General features: G+C 45.1%; 1 long non-coding RNA gene and 1 other non-coding gene across 2 annotated transcripts in view; both read right to left on the minus strand.

Moving 5' to 3' along the window:
• Positions 1-22,091, minus strand: part of LOC101905098 (uncharacterized) — a 42,581-nt gene that overhangs the window by 16,758 nt on the left and 3,732 nt on the right. The gene's annotated exons all lie outside the window — the stretch shown is intronic.
• Positions 7,263-7,334, minus strand: TRNAG-CCC (transfer RNA glycine (anticodon CCC)). The gene has a single exon. It is a non-coding gene; the product is annotated as a tRNA-Gly (tRNA).

The raw sequence follows: 22,091 nt of genomic DNA on the forward strand, positions 1-22,091 counted from the left end.
CTATCTGTGGTGGATGTGTACGTAGATACATTTTCTTGTAAGCACAGAGTATTTCTGGAAAGAGACCCTACACTATTTCTGGGAGTAGAATGGCTATGATGACTACCATTAACATACGTGAGGTGCTTGCTCTCTGCCAGGCATTGCACCAAGCATTTCCCCCACCCCCTCTCTATGTGGACCATTTTTAATAATATTTATTGAATTTTTTATAGTGTTGCTTCTGTTTTATGCTTTGGTTTTTTGGCCACGAGGCATATGGGATCTTAGCTCCCCGACCAGGGATTGAACCTGCAGCCCCTACATTGGAAGCTGAAATCTTAACCACTGGACCACCAGGGAAGTCCCTGCACCATGCGTTTTTCAATACTTTCATTTACTCTCCACAGTAACCCCAAGAGGAAGCTATTACTATGGTCTCTCGATTACAGACGAGGAAACTGCGGCCAGGGGCAGAAAAGCGACTCAGTTTCAGTGTCCTAGACTCTTTTTTCTTTTTTTTAACTTTGAATCTACATTATTTCTCTCATAAAATCTTTGCCTCTTGGATTTTGAAACTGAGAAGGGCAGTGAAAATGTTCAAGCCCAGCAAGTTCTCTTATGACAGTGAATGAAATTTCAAGTTGCATCACTTCTCGCTGCATGCACTCTTTTCTGGCAGCCTTATGTGGAGAAGGTGATCAGAAGGGTCTCAGTGGAAGCAGGAAAGAGGAGAGGCCAGTGGGAGGCCCTGCTCTTGTTTCCTTAGCGTGTAATTATAGATAAGCCGACCCCACTGCCATGAGGGTGACAGTAAGGAGGCCTCAAAACTGAAGGGTAACACTGTCTCTCAGTACCCTAAATAATGCAAGATTAGCCACTGGCTGCAAACGTTTATGCAGGGGCACCTGGATAAAACCCAATACCGTCCAATACTCACCATGATGCCAGATCTTCCACTAATACTTCATTTGACACTCACAATAATCTGTGGACTCCCTAATCCGGATTTTAACAACTAGGAGTCCTGCACTTCGTGAAACTCTGTAATTTAAGGCCCACAGCAAACTGCAAGATTAGGACTTGAACTTAGGTCTATCTGCTTCCCCCTGAACTCCTACTGTGGGCTTCCCATGATGAGCTGATGGTAGCCGGGTGTCACAAATTTCATAGGTTCAGCACGACTTACTTAGCACATGGGCTCAGTAGCTCAGTGATGTCTGACTTTTGCAACCCCATAGACTATAACCTGCCAGGCTCCTCTGTCCATGGACTTTTCCAGGCAAGAATACTGGCATGAGTCGCCATTCCCTTCTCCAGGGGATCTTCCCAATCCAGGGATCAAACCCGAGTCTCCTGAGTCTCCTACATTGGTAGGTGGATTCTTTACCACTGAGCTACATGGGAATCCCCTTACAAAGCATCCCTCACCCAAATTGTGTAGGACACAAAAAGTGAACAAGTGCAAGGCTCCCACCTCATGAGCCAGCCTCTGTCTGCTCTCGAGTCTTCTTCACTGGAGGATCGCTGGGCAAAGTGGCCTCTGCTCCCAGATCGCCCAAGGGCCACCTGCCTAGTGACCTCTGAAACTGCCCTGAATCTTATTCCTGCCGTCTACAGCTGAGACCTTCCCAGACTGACGGCTGTATCCTAGAATTTCCACCTGGGCTCTGGTGCCTCAGCCTCCATGAACTGGCTACTGTTGCACCCACGGACTCTGATACTAATACTCAGGCCCCAGGTGCTAGAGATCCAGCACTCTAGCGATCAGGCCCTCTAGAGATCCAGCTTGGAAATGCAACAGCGTGGCCTCTGTATTTCTTGGAAGGGCTCATGGAGCTCTGAATCTCATGCCCTAGAAGTCTGGTGTCTTGGAGATAAGCTCCTGGGGCAGTTCCTAAAGGACTTTCTGAGGCTAAAAATGATGGTGATGGGCAAAGCTAGTCTCCTGCCACTCCCACTTGAACACGGGGCAACATGGAGACACGGGCACACACACATTTCATAGTCTGGGTCCTGGTTTGCTCTTCCCTCTGCCTGAAATGCCTCCCTTCCCTTGGGAATTCAGTTCAGCTGTCACACCCTCAACTCCAAGCTGAGCTACTGCTTTCACAGCACCAGAGTCAACCGCCAACTTCCTGCAGTGAATCTCATCTTCTCCTTTGCACTGCCAGCTTTTAAGGATGGGGCCCAGATTCGGGTCACCCACGGTTGCTCAGAGTCTCACCTGACACCTGGCTCGCCGCAGCCGCTCAGAGCAGGCAGGTGGCCCTGGCCGGCACCTGTGCTCTGAGCCTCCGGGCGGCCTGTTCCTTGTGCGGCTCAAGGTTCCCATTGTGCAGACACATTACATAAGTGTGCAAGGCTTGTGTTTGCGGCTTATCTGAGTTTCATCTGCAGAAGCCGTAATTGAAATAGCTTCCACGATGGGAAAATAACTTCTAGAATTCAATTTCCAAGCTTGTGGCCTGGATCGTTCAAGCTGATTACAGGAAACGGCTGGAGCGCTAATGCTCCCCACGCTGCATCCAGATGGGTGTGTTTACTAGGCTAAGAAATGTTAATCCTGTCTTTGGCCCCAGAAATATCTGGTCTCCTCTTTGGAGGAAAATAGAAAAATAGGGTCATATAGCCAGCTAGGCTTAATTATATTCCTCTAAAAGAATGCTGTTTTCAAAACAAAGCTGGGGGAGGAGGTTGCAATTCTAATAGTGTGCTACTGACACTGATTTCTTTAAAAAAATTCAGAAAAAGAGTTGTGAGTAGTCAGTCTTTAGCTCCATCACAAGTCCGGCCAAACATCGAGAGTCTGAATGCTGACTGAATGCTGGAGGAGTGTGCCTGGGGGAAGGAGCCGAGGTCTGAATCTGCTCTCCTCTGAAGGATGTGAGTAACAGCATGCGTGTGATCAAATGACAAAAAGGAGAACTGACACAGTCCTGGCTTCTTGCCAAGCACCATGCTAAAATCTCTGCATCCTTTACATGATTTGATCCGATGACTCTTTGAAGGAGATTATTATACTAACTCCCTTGCAGCTCAGAAAACCAAGATTCAAAGAGTGGCCTGCTCAGGGACTTCCCTTGTGGTCTAGTGGTTAACACTCCTCACTCCCAATGCAGGGGTCCTGGGTTCGATCCCTGGTCAGAAGACTAGAATCCACATGCTGCAACTAAAGATCTTGCATGCCTGCACCTCAGTTGCTTCAGATGTGTCTGACTTTTTGCTACCCCATGGGTTGTAGCCCACCAGACTCCTCTATCCATGAAATTTTCCAGACAAGAATACTGGCATAGGTGGCCATTTCCTTCGCCAGGAGTATCTTCCTGACCCAGGGATTGAACCCACATCTCCTGCGTCTCCTGCATTTTCTTTACTGCTGAGCCACTGTGGAAGCCCTAAAGATTCTGCATGGGGCGACAAATATCCAGCCCAGTCAAAGGGGGGAAAAAACAGTGGCCTGTCCTTAAGTTGCAGGCATTCCTACGTGCTTTGCAAACACTTTCTACAATTTCGAATAATTTTTTTAACCTCTCCATGGTGGCAATACAACCAGCTCTGCCTCTGTGTGGCCACCTCTGTCCCATGCAGGGAGAATTCAAGTTTTTCGGGCTGCAAGATTGCAGTAGGACAGCAGGTGCCCTCTTTTCCCCAGGATACATTCTTCTACCCAGTGCTCAAGACAGAGGAGACAACAGATTCATTAACCGAAAGAGTGACCCAACACCAGCCAGCCCTGTCTAAGCTCTCTGAGAGTCTGACTTGGGTTGTGAGTGCAGGGAGTTAGCATGGAGAAGAACAGAGCTTTTGAAGCCCTGTAGCCCTGGCATGGAAGTATTTCCAGGCCTCGCCTCCCAGCTTCCCACTGATGCTAGGGAGATAGCTACCAAGAAAGGAAGAGTCCCTCTTTGTCAATTAAGAATGCTGTCTCCTGGGAATTCCCTGGTAGTCCAGTAGTTGGGACTCTGCGCTTCCAGTGCGGGGGCTGAGAATCAATGCCCAGGCAGACATAGATCCCGAATGCCACAGCTAAAGATCCCACGTGCAACTAAGACCCAGCACAGCCAAATTAAAAAAAAAAAAAAAAAAAAAAGCCACCTCCTGATGCTGGTGCCAGAAGAGAGTGCTGAACTGTGGTCCCTAACTCAGCCCTGTGACTCAGCTCACAGCCCCCTGCCTCCCAGACACTGTTTGTGGGGTGCTGTAATTAGTTAATGAACCATCTGAATGATATTTCTCTAGTCATTTAACCAGCCCCCCCTCCTCAGGGTGCTAATTGTGTTTGAGGTTATTTAAAAACATTATCGGATCCAAATAGAGTTTACATCAGCAGACAGCGTGATTAGCAATTCTGCTCTCCCTGGTGTTTCTCAGCTGTGCTGCGAACTGCCTGGTGAGTTGTGCAAAAATGGCTTCTGCAGCCTCGGGTCCCACTCCCCAACCCCAGGGGCCTTCTCTGAAACAACCAGCTGCCTGAGAAGGGAGGTCATAATAGCAAAAGTAACTTGTGGCCAGAATCCAGTTGACCTTCGTTTAGAACAGATTGTCAGAAGAGTTGCTCCATTAACTTAATCATCTCCTCTTTAGATGAGAATTCACTCTCCGCCCCACCCCCAACCCCCAGTCTGAACCGCATGGGATGTGGGATCTTAAGTTTCTGGACTAGGGATCAAACCTGTGCCCCCTGCTGTGGAAGCTTGGAGTCTTAACCCCTCACTCTCTTTTACCTTTTTACTTTACAAGAAAATATTGTGACATTAATCTTGGTCTACCATCCCTTAACATCTTTTATGGAAAATACTGGAGTGATACAGTTAAAAACATATACCTATGCTTACTTAACATCTCTAAGCCTCCATTTCTTTGTAAAACGGGCATCCTCATAGTGATTCTAACAGGGGCTAACATTTTAGCGCTTATTATGTGTCAGGCACTGTTCCAAGTATTTTACACGAATTATCTCTTGTGAGCCTCAGGATAACTCTGTGAGATAGCGTGATTAGGTAATATAACTAGATGCCTGTGATGATCCTCGGGCTTCCCAGGTGTTGCTAATGGTAAAGAACCTACCTTCCAATGCAGGAGACTTAAGAGACATGGGTTCCAACCCTGGGTCGGGAAGATTCCCTGAAGGAGGGCTCAGCAACCACTCCTGTATTATTGCTTGGAGAATCCCATGGACAGAGGAGCCTGGTAGGTTACAGCCCATAGTACTGCAGAGTCGGCTACGACTGAAGTGACTTAGCACAACCTGATGACCCTCACTCTTTGTGTCAAGAAACTGAGTCATGGAGTCATGGAGAGGGCCAGTAATGTCTCCAAGATCACTCCCCTGCAAGTAACGGAGCCCAGATCCAAATTCAGGAAACTGATTCTATGTAAAAACTACTCCCAGTTCAGTTCAGTCGTGTCCGACTCTGCGACCCCATGGACTGCAGCACGCCAGGACTCCCTGTCCATCACCAACTCCTGGAGCTTGCTCAAACTCATGTTCATTGAGTCGGTGATGCCATCCAACATCTCATCCTCTGTCATCCCCTTCTCCTCCTGCCTTCAATCTTTCCCAGCATCAGGGTCTTCTCCAATGAATCAATTCTTCGCATCAGGTAGCCAAAGTATTGGAGTTTCAGCTTCAGTGTCAGTCCTTCCAAGGAATATTTAGGACTGATTTCCATTAGGATTGACTGGTTGGATCTCCTTGCAGTCCAAGGGACTCTCAAAAATCTTCTCCGACACCACAGTTCAACAGCATCAATTCTTTAGCACTCAGTTTTCTTTATGGTCCAACTCTCACATCCATACATGACTACTGGAAAAACCATAGCTTTGACTAGACGGACATTTGTTGGTAAAGTAATGTCTCTGTTTTTTAATATGCTGTCTAGGTTGGTCATAACTTTTCTTCCAAGGAGCAAGTGTCTTTTAATTTCATGGCTGCAGTCACCATCTCCAGTGATTTTGGAGCCCCCCAAAATAAAATCTAACACTGTTTCCACTGTTTCCCCATCTATTTCCCATGAAATGATGGGACCAGATGCCATGATCTTAGTTTTCTGAATGTTGAGTTTTAAGTCAGCTTTTTCACTCTTCTCTTTCAGTTTCATCAAGAGGCTCTTTAGTTCCTCTTTGCTTTCTGCCATAAGGGTGGTGTCATCTGCATATCTGAGGTTATTGGTATTTCTCCTTGCAATCTTGATTCCAGCTTGTGCTTCATCTAACCCAGCATTTCACATGTTGTACTCTGCATATAAGTTAAATAAGTAGAGTGACAATGTACAGCCTTGATACACTCTTTTCCCAATTTGGAACCAGTCTGTTGTTCCATGTCTGGTTCTGTTCCTTCTTGACTTGCATACAGATTACTAAGGAGTCAGGAAAGATGGCCTGATATTCCCTTCTCTTCAAGAATTTTCCACAGTTTGTTGTGATCCACACAGTCAAAGGCTTTGGTGTAGTCAATAAAGCAGAAGTAGATGTTTTCTGAAATTCTCTTGCTTTTTTTAATGATTCAACGAATGTTGGAAAATTGATCTCTGGTTTCTCTGCCTTTTCTAAATCCAGTTTGAACATCTGGAAGTTCTTGGTTCATGTGCTGTTGAAGCCTCACTTGGAGAATTTTGAGCATTACTTTGCTATCGTGTAAGATAAGTCCAATTGTGTGATAGTTTGAACATTCTTTGGCATTGCCTTTCTTTGGGATTGGAATGAAAACTGACCTTTTCCAGTCCTGTGACCACTGCTGCGTTTTCCAAATTTGCTGGCATATTGAGTGCAGCACTTTCACAGCATCATCTGTTAGGATTTGAAGTAGCTCAGCTGGATTTCCATCACCTTCACTACCTTTGTTTGTAGTGATGCTTCCTAAGGCCCATTTGACTTCTCATTCCAGGATGTCTGGCTCTAATAACTACTCTACTACTCTGCTTTTTCCATATGGCTGTGAGGACTCAGTGAGATTCACTAAAGAAATATTTACTGTGTGCCAAGTACTGTCACAGGTGTTAGAGTTAAAGACAACCCACCCCACCCTGCCTTATAGATATCACATCCAAGAAGAGAAGATTATCCACTTAAAGCTTTTAGTGCAACACTCAGGAGAAGGCCAGGGCTCAGTTCCAAGTGTTAGGGTTTTAGAAGTTTCCACATGGTATTTTAGTTACTTATATACACGTTTTTAAAATTATCTATTTATTTATTTATTTGGCCAGTATGGGTTTCAGGTGTGGCATGCGGGATCTTTAGTTGCAGCATGCAAACTCTTAGTTGGGGCATGTGGGATCTAGTTCCCTGACCAGGGATTGAACCTGGGCCCCTGCATTGGGAGTGCAAAATCTTAGCCACTGGACCATCAGGGAAGTCCCTATATACATATTATAATGCTCCCACTAGATTATAAATTCCTTGGTGGCAAGAATAATTTCTGATTCCTTTCTGTATGTTTTCTAACTCCTTACACATAGTAGGAAGTCAATAAATATTTGTTCAGTAAACAAACACTATTGATCCTGAATGTATGTGAAAGAATTGCAAAAAATGCTTTATCCATGTATTAATGCAAATGTTTTCAATGTAAAGTTAATCTATTGGGATTGCATGCTCAGTTGCGCAGTCATATCTGACTCTTTGTGACCTTATGGACCGTAGCCCTAGAGAACCAGGCTCCTCTGTCCATGGGATTTTACAGGCAAGAATACTGGACTGGGTAGCCATTCCCTTCTCCAGGGGATTGTCTCAACCCAGTAATTGAACCTGGGTCTCTGGCATTATAGGCAGATTCTTTACCATTGGAGCCACCAGGGAAGCCCTATGGTTCCAATGGAGCAATTGCTAATCCCAGGGCATAGGCTGTCCCTAGAACTGGATGAGAACCTACCAACCACACAAGGGAGCAGTGAGTAAAGAGTGAGTATTTACACATGAGCCAATACAGGGAATTTTTATTGTAAAGAATTTATTATTGTAGATCAACAAAAAACTGTATTAGATAGCCATATTGCTGCATTTCAAATCCTAAAAGATGATGCTGTGAAAGTGCTGCACTCAATATGCCAGCACATTTGGAAAACACAGCAGTGGCCACACGACTGGAAAACGTCAGTTTTCATTTCAATCCCAAAGAAAAGAAATGCCAAAGAAGGCTCAAACTACCGCACAATTGCACTCATCTCACACGCTGGTAAAGTAATGCTCAAAATTCTCCAAGCCAGGCTTCAGCAATACGTGAACTGTGAACTTCCAGATGTTCAAGCTGGATTTAGAAAAGGCAGAGGAACCAGAGATTAAATTGCCAATATCCGCTGGATTACCGAAAAAGCAAGAGAGTTCCAGAAAAAAAATCTATTTCTGCTTTAGTGACTATGGCAAAGCCTTTGCCTCTGTGGATCACCACAAACAGTGGAAAATTCTTAAAGAGATGAGAATACCAGACCACCTGACCTGCCTCTTGAGAAATCTGTATGCAGGTCAGGAAGCAACAGTTAGAACTGGACATGGAACAACAGACTGGTTCCAAATTGGGAAAGGAGTACATCAAGGCTGTATATTGTCACCCTGCTTATTTAACTTATATGCAGAGTACATCATGTGAAATGCTGGGCTGGATGAAACACCAGCTGGAATCAAGATTGCAGGGAGAAATATCAATAACCTCAGATTTGCAGATGACACCACCCTTATGGCAGAAAGTGAAGAAGAACTAAAGAGCCTCTTGATGAAAGTGAAAGAGGAGAGTGAAAAAGTTGGCTTAAAGCTCAACATTCAGAAAACAAAGATCATAGCATCTGGTCCCATCACTTCATGGGAAATAGATGGGGAAACAGTGGAAACAGTGTTAGACTTTATTTTGGGGGGCTCCAAAATCACTGGAGATGATGACTGCAGCCATGAAATTAAAAGACACTTGCTCCTTGGAAGAAAAGCTATGACCAATCAAGACAACATATTCAAAAGCAGAGATATTACTTTACCAACAAAGGTCCGTCTAGTCAAAGCTATGGTTTTTCCAGTAGTCATGTATGGATGTGAGAGTTGGACTATAAAGAAAGCTGAGTGCCGAAGAATTGATGCTTTTGAACTGTGGTGTTGGAGAAGATTTTTGAGAGTCCCTTGGACTGCAAGGAGATCCAACCGGTCCATCCTAAAGGAAATCAGTCCTGAATATTCCTTGGAAGGACTGATGCTGAAGCTGAAACTCCAATACTTTGGCCAACTGATGCAAAGAGCTGATTCATTTGAAAAGACCCTGATGCTGGGAAAGATTGAAGGTGGGAGGATGACAGATGAGATGACAAGGGGATGACAGATGAGATGGTTGGATGGCATCACCGATGCAATGAACATGAGTTTGAGTAGGCTCTGGGAGTTGGTGATGGACAGGGAGTCCTGGCGTGCTGCAGTCCATGGGGTCGCAAAGAGTCGGACACAACTGAGCGACTGAACTGAACTGACTAATTGCTGCATAACATATTACTCTCAAATTTTGTGGCTTAAAACAACAGGAAACACTTCTTATCTCACTTAGTGCCTATGGGTCAGAGTTTGGGAGCAGCTTGGCTGGAGGTCTGGGCTCATGCCGTCAAGATGTTAGCCAGGGGAGGTTCAAGAGGTAGGAGACATATATACATGTATATATGCCTATATATATATATGCCACAATAAGCTGTGGAAAATTCTGAAAGAGATGGGAATACCAGACCACCTGATCTGCCTCTTGAGAAATTTGTATGCAGGTCAGGAAGCAACAGCTAGAACTGGACATGGAACAACAGACTGGTTCCAAATAGGAAAAGGAGTACATCAAGGCTGTATATTGTCACCCTGCTTATTTAACTTACATGCCGAGTACATCATGAGAAACGCTGGGCTGGAAGAAGCACAAGCTGGAATCAAGATTGCCAGGAGAAATATCAATAACCTCAGATATGCAGATGACACCACCCTTATGGCAGAAAGCAAAGAGGAACTAAAAAGCCTCTTGATGAAAGTGAAAGTGGAGAGTGAAAAAGTTGGCTTAAAGCTCAACATTCAGAAAATGAAGATCATGGCATCTAGTCCCATCACTTCATGGGAAATAGATGGGGAAACAGTGGAAACAGTGTCACACTTTATTTTTGTGGGCTCCAAAATCACTGCAGATGGTGACTGCAGCCATGAAATTAAAAGATGCTTACTCCTTGGAAGAAAAGTTATGACCATCCTAGGTAGCATATTCAAAAGCAGAGACATTACTTTGCCAACAAAGGTTCGTCTAATCAAGGCTATCATTTTTCCTGTGGTCATGTATGGATGTGAGAGTTGGACTGTGAAGAAGGCTGAGCGCCGAAGAATTGATGCTTTTGAACTGTGGTGTTGGAGAAGACTCTTGAGAGTCCCTTGGACGGCAAGGAGATCCAACCAGTCCATTCTGAAGGAGATCAGCCCTGGGATTTCTTTGGAAGGAATGATGCTAAAGCTGAAACTCCAGTACTTTGGCCACCTCATGTGAAGAGCTGACTCTTTGGAAAAGACTCTGATGCTGGGAAGGATTGGGGGCAGGAGGAGAAGGGGATGACAGAGGATGAGATGGCTGGATGGCATCACTGACTCGATGGACGTGAGTCTGAGTGAACTCCGGGAGTTGGTGATGGACAGGGAGGCCTGGCGTGCTGCGATTCATGGGGTCGCAAAGAGTCGGACATGACAGCGATTGAACTGATATGCCTATGGCTGATTCATGTTGATGTATGGCAGAAACCAACACAATATTGTAAAGCAATTATCCTCCAATTAAAAAAAAAAATGATGTCAGCCTGGATTGCAGTCACCTGAAGGTTTGACTGGGTCAGGAAGATCCACTTCCCTGGTGACTCACACAAAAGTTGTGCTGGTCAGCTCCTCTCCGTGAGGGCCTCTCTACACGGATGTTTGACTGTCTTCAGTGTGGTGACTGGCTTCTGCCAAAGGGACTGATTTGAGAGACCAGGGAAGAATCTGCAACGTCTTTTATGTTCTATGTTGGAAGTCACACACCCTGTCTTTTGCGATAGCCTACTGGCCCCACAAGTCAGTTTTATTCAATGTGAGAAGGGATTATACAGAGGCGAGTACCAGAAGGGAATGGTCATGGGGCCATCCTGGAGGCTGGCTACCACGATGCGAAACTGGAGCTCAGAAATCAGACAAGAGCTGGAGGGTAGCCTGGAGCCAAGGAAGCTCTGGACACTTAGGTAACCACTAAGTCTTCACTCTTGTTCTCTCCCCTTCATGTGACTCAGTCACACCCCGTCTTCTGCCAATGCTGTTTCTTACTTCACATTCCTAAAAGCAGAGCCTGAGGGCTTGGTTCATCATTTTCCCTCAGGTCATTGCAGGTCACATGCCAGCCATTGAATTGTGTTCTGGGGATCCACTCCTAGCTCCGACACATAGGGAAGTCAAGTTTCACATGGTCCAAAACATAGACACTTCAGCATAGACATTAGTCTGTGGTCAGGACAGTCTTGCTAAAGTGAGGTTGGAGGAGGGTGGAGTCAGAGTTCGGGAAGGGTAATCTGCCTAGTATCGCTTAACAGGTGCTGTGCTGGACAGAAGGGCCACAGATGAGAAGGAAGAAAAATGAAGACTAATAAGTTGATCCCTGGCCTCTCTGTTTAAAGAGAAAGACACCCATAACCAAATAATTATAATTTGTGTATAATAAAACTCCAGGAGATGGTGAAGGACAGGGAAGCCTGGTGTGCTGCTGTCCATGGGGTCGAAAAGAATTGGACATGACTGAGCGATTTCACTTTCACTTTTCACTTTCATGCATTGGAGAAGGCAATGGCACCCGACTCCAGTACTCTTGCCTGGAAAATCCCATGGACGGAGAAGCCTGGTAGGCTGCAGTCCATGGGGTTGCAAAGAGTCACAAGACTGAGTGACTAACACTTTCACTTTTCACTTTCATGCATTGGAGAAGGAAATAGCAACTCACTCCAGTGTTCTTGCCTGGAGAATCCCAGGGATGGGGGAGCCTGGTTGGCTGCCATCTATGGGGTCACACAGAGTCAGACATGACTGAAGTGACTTAGCAGCAGCAGCAGCAGCAGAGCAACTAAATAACAACAACAAATAATAAAGCTATGTTAGTAGTACTTGGGTCAAGTGGAGAAAGTTTCCTAAGACCCTTCTGCAGGATCTTGAAGGATGAGATGGAAAGGATCCACATGAAGGGAAGGGAAAAGGACATTTCTGGCAAGAAGGGACCCGTATAGGATATCTGAGGGGGGGGTAGAAGGGAGGGAGGTGAGACTCCGTAGTGGGGCTAGAAGGTAGAGAGAAGCTGGCAAGTTTAGCTGTGACAGGTATGGAGCCTTGGTGAAGTTCTTGGGTTCTTCCCTGAGAGTAGTGGGAAGTTCTGGAAGGTTCTGAAATAGGAATGACTTCTGTGGGTGGCTCCAGGGGCTGACATTTCCTTTGAAGGATTGTTTAAACACATTACCTTCCCCCTGGGGGCTCAGATGGTAAATAATCCTCCCGCCAATGCAGGAGACCTGGGTTCAATCCCTGGGTCCAGAAGATCCCCTGGAGAAGGAAATGGCAACCCACTCCAGTATTCTTGCCTGGGAGAATTCCATGGACAGAAGAGCCTGGCGGGCTACAGTCCATGGGTTTGCAAAGAGTCGGCCATGACTGAATGACTAACACTTAAGCACAGGAGTATCCACCTCCTTCAGGTTCTAGATCACAAGGGGTTGTATATGCTTTGTGGAAAGCTGTGGTCTCCTTTATACAGAGATATCCATGCTTACGAGGAACTGCCCTTCCGCTGGTTTCCTTTAATAGCAATCGCTCCAAATATAATTCCATAGGCATCCAAATTAAGCAAAGCTTTTTTGCAACACCAAGAAGGCAACCTCTACATAATGGAATGATGTCATCAGAAACCTGAGAAAAGTCTCCCTGTGGACTCCTCATCAGATAACTTGTCCTCCTTCTACAAAAAGCCTCCCAACCAATTCAGAAAATAATGTCTGGAAAGTAACGCTTTCAGAAGCTCAGGCCATGCTAAAAAACAGCTTATAGCAGATTCACGATTTCTACATACATGAACTTAGGTCCAAAGATGCCAGTCACAAGTTTTATACTTTAAATGTCTGAGGGCCAATTTTATTTCTGGGCTTTCACTTGGAGTGAGGGTTGCTTTGTTGAAGCCTGGCCCTGGGTAGGAGGACCAGTACGTGGTAGAAGCTCCTGGAAGCTGCATGGTCCACGGTTAAGAGCCTGCCCCCTGTTAATATGGTTAACAGCCAGCTTGTTGTTGTTGCTCAGTCACTAAGTCGTGTCTGACTCTTTGCAACCCCATGGACTGCAGCATGCCAGGCTCCCCTGTCCTTCATTATCTCCTGGAGCTTGCTCAAATTCGTGTCCACTGAGTCAGTGACACTATCTCACCATCTCATCCTCTGCTGCTCCCTTCTGTTGCCTTCAATCTTTCCCAGCATCAGAGTCTTTTCCAGTGAGTTAGCTCTTTGCATCAGGTGGTCAAAGTATTGGAGCTTCAACATCAGCATCAGTCCTTCCAATGAATATTCAGGGTTGATTTCCTTTAGGATTGACTGTCTTGATCTTTTTGCAGTCCAAAGGACTCTCGAGAGTCTTCTTTAGCACCACAATTTGAAAACATCAGTTCTCCAGTGCTTAGCCTTCTTTATGGTCCAACTATAACATCTGTACATGACTACTGGAAAAACCATAGCTTTGACCAGATGGACCTGCCTGGGCTTATATCCTGACTCTGACACTTTCTACTCTGTGACCTTGGGTAAGGTCAAATGTTGACTCAAAGTGCCCAGGTTCCAATCTTGACTCTCCATTCGCCAACTGTGTGACCTTGGGCAACTTTCTTAACCTCTCTGAGCCTCAGTGTTCTCTATAAAACAACAATAATAATGACTTCCCTGGCAGTCCAGTGGTTAAGACTTCACCTTCCAATGCAGGGAGTGCGAGTCTGATCCTTGGGCGGGGAGCTAAGACCCCACATGCCTTGGGGCCCAAAACCAAAACATAAAACAGAAGCAATTTTGTAACAAATTCAAGACTTTTAAAATGGTCCATATCAAAAAATATCTTTAAAAAATGCAACAGCAATAATAATGACACCTAACTTCACAGGCGTTTGTGAGGCTTGAATGAAATCATGCAGGTGCCTGGTACTTAGTTATACATTCAATCAAACCTAATTTTCATTACTATTATCCCTCTTCTAGGCCCAGCAGCACCATCTCTCACTTAAGTGCTCATATTGGCCTCCTAATTAGTCCCCTGACCTCCAACCTTGCCCTCCTACAAGATATTCTCCATATGGCAGCCGAAAGATTTCTTAAAAACACAAATCTGGGACTTTCCTTGTGGCCCAGTGGTTAGGAATCCGCTGCCAAAGCAGGAGACTCGGGTTTGATCCCTGGTCTGGGAAGATTCTACTTGCCTCAGAAAAACTAAGCCCAACTGTCACAACCACTGAGCCTGTGCTCTAGAGCCCACAGGCTGCAACTACGGACCTGTACGCTGAGAGCCCGTGCTCCATCAGAGAAACCACCGCAGTGAGAAGCCTGTGCACTGCAAGGAAGAGTCGCAACTACAGAAAGTCGCGACTCACTGCAACGAGAGAAAGTCCCTGCACAGCAATGAAGACCTACCACAACCAAACGTAAATAAATGCTAATGCTATGCTAAGTCGCTTCAGTCGTGTCCGACTCTGTGCGACCCCACAGATGGCAGCCCACCAGGCTCCACCATCTCTGGGATCCTCCAGGCAAGAATACTGGAGTGGGTTGCCATTTCCTTCTCCAATGCATGAAAGTGAAAAGTGAAAGGGAAGTCGCTCAGTCGTGTCCGACTCCTAGCAACCCCATGGACTGCAGCCTAACAGGCTTCTCCGTCCATGGGATTTTCCAGGCAAGAGTGCTGGAGTGGGGTGCCATTGACAAATCGGATTACTCCTCACTTAAAATTCTGCAAATGGCTCCCATTGTCCTTACCGTAGGTCCCACATCCTAGAGAGTCCTTGATGGCCCTACAAGATCAGGCCCAGCTCACTTCACAGCGGAGCCCCGTGCCACCACACACCCACCACACTGGCCTTGTTTCCTTTCCTGAAGGTTCCTTAACACAGACCTTCACACATACTGTAGACCGGCTCCTCCGCAGTCCTCAGCCCTGCCAACTCCTACTCACCCAGCAAGGACCAGCTGATGTGTGACTTCCTCAAAGATGCCTTCCTAACTTCTGGGCTAGGATGGCTGTTCCTTCTTCGTGTTAACAATTGTGACTAAATTCTTATCTGTACAACCTTCCTGCCCATGTGGGAACTTGGTCTAGAATTTGTGCTGTTCATGGAACATCCCCAGAGCTTGGCGTGGTGCACGGTCCATAATGACTACTCAATACATATTTCAAGAATTGTGAATGAATGAACAGATGTGGCATTTCCTGGGAACTAAGCCTCTTCTGCCCATGCCGTTCTCAGAGCCTTGATTCACTTTGGCCTCTCTTGCTCTGTGTGGGTAGCGGTGAGGAAGAGGAGACACACTGTCTAGAAACCAGCAGGCTGAGGACAGGCCGCCCCATCGCAAAATCAGAGCAGGCAAGTCATTTAGGGGCTGTTCGTTCAGTCCTCTTTCCTGTCCACATACAATACAAATTTTAAAATTCTAATCACAAAACCTAGTTCTGCTTTTTTTTCTTCCTTCTGCTTTTTATATGGACAAGAAAGAAACCTAACTGCTGGCCTCCTCTCCCACATGAGGTTGGGGATGGAGTCCAGCTTGAGCATAGCTTGGCCTCCCTTGTCTCTGGGACTTGCCTGCTGTTGGCAGGGACCATGAGCTGCTAATAACTAGCAAATGCTTTTCCCAACTTTCTTTTTTTAAATATGTGTTCTATTTTTTTAATATTTTAAAATTTGTTATTTTTTTACATTATAAAGTGGTTTGGGTTTTTTTGTTTTGTTTTAAGGGGATATTTTTTTGGCCACGCCACATGGCATGTGGGGTCCTAGTTCCCCGACCAGGGATGGAACCTGTGCCCCCTGCGCTGGAAGCTCAGAGTCTTGGCCACTGGACTGCCAGGGAAATCCTTTCCCAGCTTTCAAATGCACCTTTACCAGCCTAGCACTGTGGGTAAGGAACACAGTATGGACTCCCAGGGGCCCACCAGGCCTGTTTCAGAGAGCGCAGGTTGCAGATAGATACTGTGAAGGTAAAAAGTGCCTGCTCCAGTTCCCAAGTAGGTCTTGGTATCTTCTGGCCAAAAAACAGTATGGGATAGCTCGATGGGTAAAATGAATAAAATTAATCTGGGAAACAAAAAAATTTTGGAAAACTAAAACAGATTTTTCCTAGGTGAAAGTGGCTCAGTTGTGTCCAAGTTTTTGTGACCCCATGGGCTGTATAGACTGGAATTCTCCAGGCCAGAATATTGGAGTGGATAGCCTTTCCCTTCTCTGGGGGATCTTCCCACCCCAGGGATTGAACCCAGGTCTCCCGCATTACGGGCAGATTCTTTACCAGCTAAGCCATAAGGGAAGCCCTTTCCTAGGTACAGGGGGAGCTAAGCTCTAGCCTACACCTATAAGAACAACCCTAAAGAATGCCGAGAAATAACAGATTAAGACATTGGATGAAATGCTTCATTTATACATGAGCTTAAAATTTAAAGCACATTTTCAAACAATGGTGCATCTTATTTATTATTTATGTACCCAAAATGAACACCACTGAAATAAATCCAAACAAAAACAAAGGAAATGCTGCTAATTATTCCCCTCTATTTACTGAGGATAATGCATCTTTTGGTGAGTGAAGAGTGATAAAAAACTAAACCAGCTTGGCCTGTCAGGGTGAATAGTTGCTGCCCAGTAGAAGAATTCGACCTTTAAACACAAAAATGATACCCTCCCCCCAAAAAACATTAAACTAAAGAGGCTGAGTTTCCAGAGAGATCTAAGGAAAAAAATGAAAAGGGTCCTTCAAACTGAACACCCATTTTGTATAAAATGGAAATGGCTCCAGAGAAATGCCCTGAGAGGTCTGTTCCCCACAGCCTTGGAAGGGGAAAAGAAAATGTGTATTCAAGCGCAGCAACAACAAAAGACTGTGTGCAGCAGCCAAGAGGCCGCCCAGGAACACCCAAGCTGGGAAGAGCTTAGATTCCGTGAGACGCTCTCTAATCTGCCCAACCCTCCTAGAAGGCAGGGAACCCCTGTGTCTGTCTTTACCTTTGTTTTCAATTCCTAACAGCAGTAGATGCGCAATGAATACGACAGTCCTGTTTCAAGAGCAAGGAAAATTCTGACGATGTGGCAATAATAACAAGAATGGTGATTTTTTAAAAACTTTTGTTAGAGAGGAGACTTCCCTGGCAGTTCAGTAGTTAAGACTCTTCCACCGCAGGGGACTTGGGTTTGATCCCTGGTCAGGGAACTAAGATCCCACATGCTGCATGGCCAAAAAAATTATTTGTTTTTAACTGAAGTATAGTTAATTTACAATGTTGTGCTAGCTGCTGCTGTACAGCAATGTGAATCAGTTATACATATATCCACTCTTTTTTAGATTTTTTTCCCATATAGGTCATTATAGAGTATTGAGTAGACTTCCCTGTGCTATACAGTAGGTCCTTATTAGTTATCTATTTCATATATATTAGTGCATATATGCCAATCCCAATCTCTCAATTTATCCCTCCCCCACTTTCACCCCTTTTGGTAACTGTAAATTCATTTTCTCCATCTGTGACCCTATTTCTGTTTTGTAAATAAGTTCATTTGTACCGTTTTTTAGATTCCACATGTAAGTGATACATGATATTTGTCTCTCTCTGTCTGGCTTACTTCACTCAGTATGACAACCTCTAGGACCATCCATGTTGCTGCAAATGGCATTATTTTGGCAGTTAAGGGTGATTTAATGTTATTTAATTTCTATCTCATTTCCAGGCAGCGGGACTACAGTTCTATTTTCTATTTGTCTGCATTGTCTGAGTTGTTCACGAGTACATTTTTTGTAAAGAAAGAAATAAAATTATCTCCCCAGTGGGACAAAGTAATTCTCTTAACCATCACTGCCAATTTCTTGACCCCTTTTGGAACAAGGTTGGGAATTCATTCTTCCATAGATTATAATTCAATATGAGGATGAAGTGAATGCCTTCACTCCATAAATATTTATTTAACACTGACTCGTGAAGGATCTAGGCAGGCGTGGGGAATACGCATGCTCAGAAAATACCAGTTTCCAGCCTAAGATGGAGTCAGACATTAAGCACATACTTCCACTAACAAGGTCCAGTTCATCTGACAGCTGCAGAGGAGAAGGGGCCTGGAGCCAGGAGCCCCGTGTCTCCATCGTGTCTCCTGCGTGGGTCTCACGCCACTGCTTTCCTCTTGGTGTTACCCTCCCAGAAGGCCCTTCCCCCTTCTTGCACCTACTCAGACTTGACCTTGCTTCAGAATCCTCCTCAGCTCTCCAGGTTCTGCTCAAGGCCCCCCTGACTCCCGAGGCCCCTTTCCAGCATCTCTTTCCACCTGGGCTAAGTCAGATACTGCCTGGAGGGCCACACAACCCACAGTCATTACATTAGTCAGAGTTCTCCAGACAAACAGGACCAACAGAGTCCATCTATCCAGCTATCTATCTGCCTATCTATCTACAGAGTGAGACAGAGGAGAGAGGCACAGAAAGACATTTATTTTAAGGAATTGGTTCACACAATTGTGGAAAGGCAAGTCCAAAAGCTTCAGGGTAGGCCAGCAGGCTGGGGGCCCAGTAAAGAGTTTTAGTCCAAGTGCAGTCTGCCGCAGCTCTCCCTCTTGCTCAGGGGGACATCACTTTTCGTTCTGATTAAGACCTTCAGTAGATTAGACAGGGTCGACTCACATTATGGAGGGCAATCTGCTTTACTCCAAGTCCACTATTTTTAAACCTTCATCTCATCCAAGACACATCTTTACAGAAACATCCAGAATGTTTGACCAGGTATCTGGGCTCTGTGGCCCAGCCAAGTTGACCCAGACAATTAGCCATCACAGTACTCTTATTCCTCTAATTAGGGTCTAACATTTTGGAAGGCACAGGTCAGCTTCTACATGTCTGAGTCTGTGGGAACAGGGCCAAGCCCAGGGACTGCTGTCAATAAATCCACCAAGAATGGAAGAATGGAACAATGATACCTGACAGACCCTCTGGAAGCCACCTCGTGCACCTTCTAGAAACAATAGAGGGTGTGTGACTGACATCTGCCTGATTTCCAGAGTACAAACCACGTAACTGCAGAGACACCAAAGCATAGCTTGATCCTTTCTCTGTTCTGAAAACAGCTCTTCAGACATCCTCAGTCATACCTCCCAGGAAAATAAAGACAGAGAACAACAACACAAAAGCATGTTGTGGCCTAGGGAGGAATTTCTGAACTTGGCCTCTGACTGTCTTGTTAGGACGTATTTCAGGCTTTACCTCTCTCCTAAATCGGTTACTAATTCAAGCTATGAGTCCAACCTCTTATGCCCCCACCTCCCCTCCACCAACTTTAATCAACCCGTTGGAGATAAACCAGGCTCAGAGGAGGGGCCTAGTGATTTCTCAGACAATTCACAGTCCAAGCTCAAATCTGCAATTCTAGACCTAGAATATAATTTCCAGACTTCCCCTTGGTACCTGAGCAGGCTGTCGCTCAGGCTGGAGGAGGAGGAAAGGCCTGGCCCAGATATCTCCAGCAACTGCAGAGGTGGTAGGTTCTCAAGCTATTTTTCAATGCCAGTCCTCATCTTCCTGTGCCCCACAATTATCCAGTCCCTTTTAAAATTCCGTCTTTCCGCATCTGTAAAAATCCTTTTCATTCCTCCTCAGTTCCAGCAGAAAAATGGGCAAAGGATAGGTACAGGCTGTTCAAAGAAAAAGAATACCAAATATCTCTTAGACAGATGAAAAGATGCTCGATTCTGCTCATAATAATATAAATGCAAATTTAAAGTACAAAGGGAATATACCAGATTGGCAAAGATCGGAAAGTAAGGTACACAGTCTGGAAAGATTGCAGGGAAGCAGGCACTGTGAACACAGTTGGGGCAAGGCTGACCTTTTCTGACCTCCTTGGAGAACAATTTGGTAAAACATCTCAAAATGCACCGGTTCGATGACCAAGCACTTCCACCTCCAGGTATTAATAGATGTACTTGTACATTCATGCAAAATGACGTGTGCCCAAGAATATACATTGTGCTGTTGTTTGTAATAGATCTCAAAAGGTCTATTAACAGGGTTCCAGTGAAATAAATTATAGCCTATTGCACAGCCACTTAAGGAAATAAGGAAGGTCTGTGTGGACTGATGTGGAAAATTTCACAGGGTATTAAGTGAAAAGAATAAGGAGGTTGCCAGTGCATGAGATGTGCTAGAATTTGTGTGTGGGAAGAATGCACATACATGCTGGGAAATGCATGGAGGACCCCTGGAGATATTGGTTGCAGGGATTTGGCAGCCAGAACCCAGCAGACTTGGGAACATCTGAGAAAAATAATGAGATTTACCTTTTTTCTTAGTACTGTTATGGGTTGAATTGTGACTCCCAAAAGTTATTTGCAGAAGCCCTTATCCTCAGTATCTCAAAACAAGACCTTATTTGGTAATAGGGTCATTGCAGATGCAATTAGCTAAGATGAAGTCACAGGAGGAGCAGTGTGGGCCCCTAGTCCAATAGGCCATGTATCCTTATACAAAGGGAACATTTGGGCCCACACAGGCATACGGAAAACACTGATGATGAAGACAGAGATTGAAGTCATTCTCAGCAAATTGTTAGAAGCCAGGAGAGAGGCATGGGAACAGATTTTTTTCCCTTGCAATTCTTAGGAGCTATCAACCCAGCAGACATCTTGATCTTGGACTTCTAGCTAGCAGATCTATGAGACAGTACATTTCCATTGTTCTAAACCATCCAGTTTCTAGTACTTTGTTACAGCAACCCTAGCAAATGAAAATAGTTTCCTCGGGTGCCCTTTGGAGATGTGTAAGCAGGCAAATGTATTACCCACTAAAAAATAATTTTTTTTCCAGTATAAATGTCCAAAGCTCCCTGAAGCCATCTCAGATTCATGTCTTGGTTGATTTCTCTGTCTTTCTAGCTCTTAGAACATTTTATTCTCTGCCACAGCATTTTTACTGTTTTGTTATGTGATTTAACTGTTCATGAGGTTCTCACCTACACAAAGGGGACTGAGCCCACATTTCATCCATCATTATGATCCTAGAGACTGGCCCTCAAGTGTTTGGTGGAGTGAATGAATACTTAGGTAACTAGGCATTTTTCACCCCCTTCCTCCATTTCTATTCTGTTTTTGGCTTGATTAAACTATCAGTTCATTGATGGTTAGAATAACATCACTGCAACCTGACCCTAAGATTTGGAGAATTTGATAGGTGAAAGGAAAAGAAAAAAAACTCATTTAAAAATACACTTAGGGGACGTCCCTGGTGATCCAGTGGCAAAAACTCCCACTCCCACTGCAGGGAGCCCAGGCTCTGCTCCTGGTCAGGGGACTACATCCCACATGACACAGCTGAGGTTCAGTGCAGTCGCTCAGTCGTGTCCAGCTCTTTGCAACCTCATGGACTGCAGCACGCCAGGCCTCCCTGTCCATCACCAACTCCCGGAGTTTATCCAAACTCGTGTCCATTGAGTCGGTGATGCCATCCAACCATCTCATCTTCTGTCATCCCCTTCTCCTCCTGCCTTCAATCTTTCCCAGCATCAGGGGTCTTTTCAAATGAGTCAGTTCTTTGCATCAGGTGGCCAAAGTATTGGAGTTACAGCTTCAGCATCAGTCCTTCCAATGAATATTCAGGACTGATTTCCTTTAGGATGGACTGGTTGGATCTCCTGGCAGTCCAAGGGACTCTCAAGAATCTTCTCCAATACCACAGTTCAAAAGCATCAATTCTTCAGCGCTCAGCTTTCTTTATAGTCCAACTCTCACATCTATACATGACTACTGGAAAAACCATAGCCTTGACTAGAAAGACTTTTGTTGGCAAAGCAGTGTCTCTGCTATTTAATATGCTATCTAGGTTGGTCATAACTTTTCTTCCAAGAAAGAA

Source organism: Bos taurus, chromosome 26 (assembly GCF_002263795.3).
Source record: "Bos taurus isolate L1 Dominette 01449 registration number 42190680 breed Hereford chromosome 26, ARS-UCD2.0, whole genome shotgun sequence".
Lineage (NCBI taxonomy): Eukaryota > Metazoa > Chordata > Mammalia > Artiodactyla > Bovidae > Bos > Bos taurus.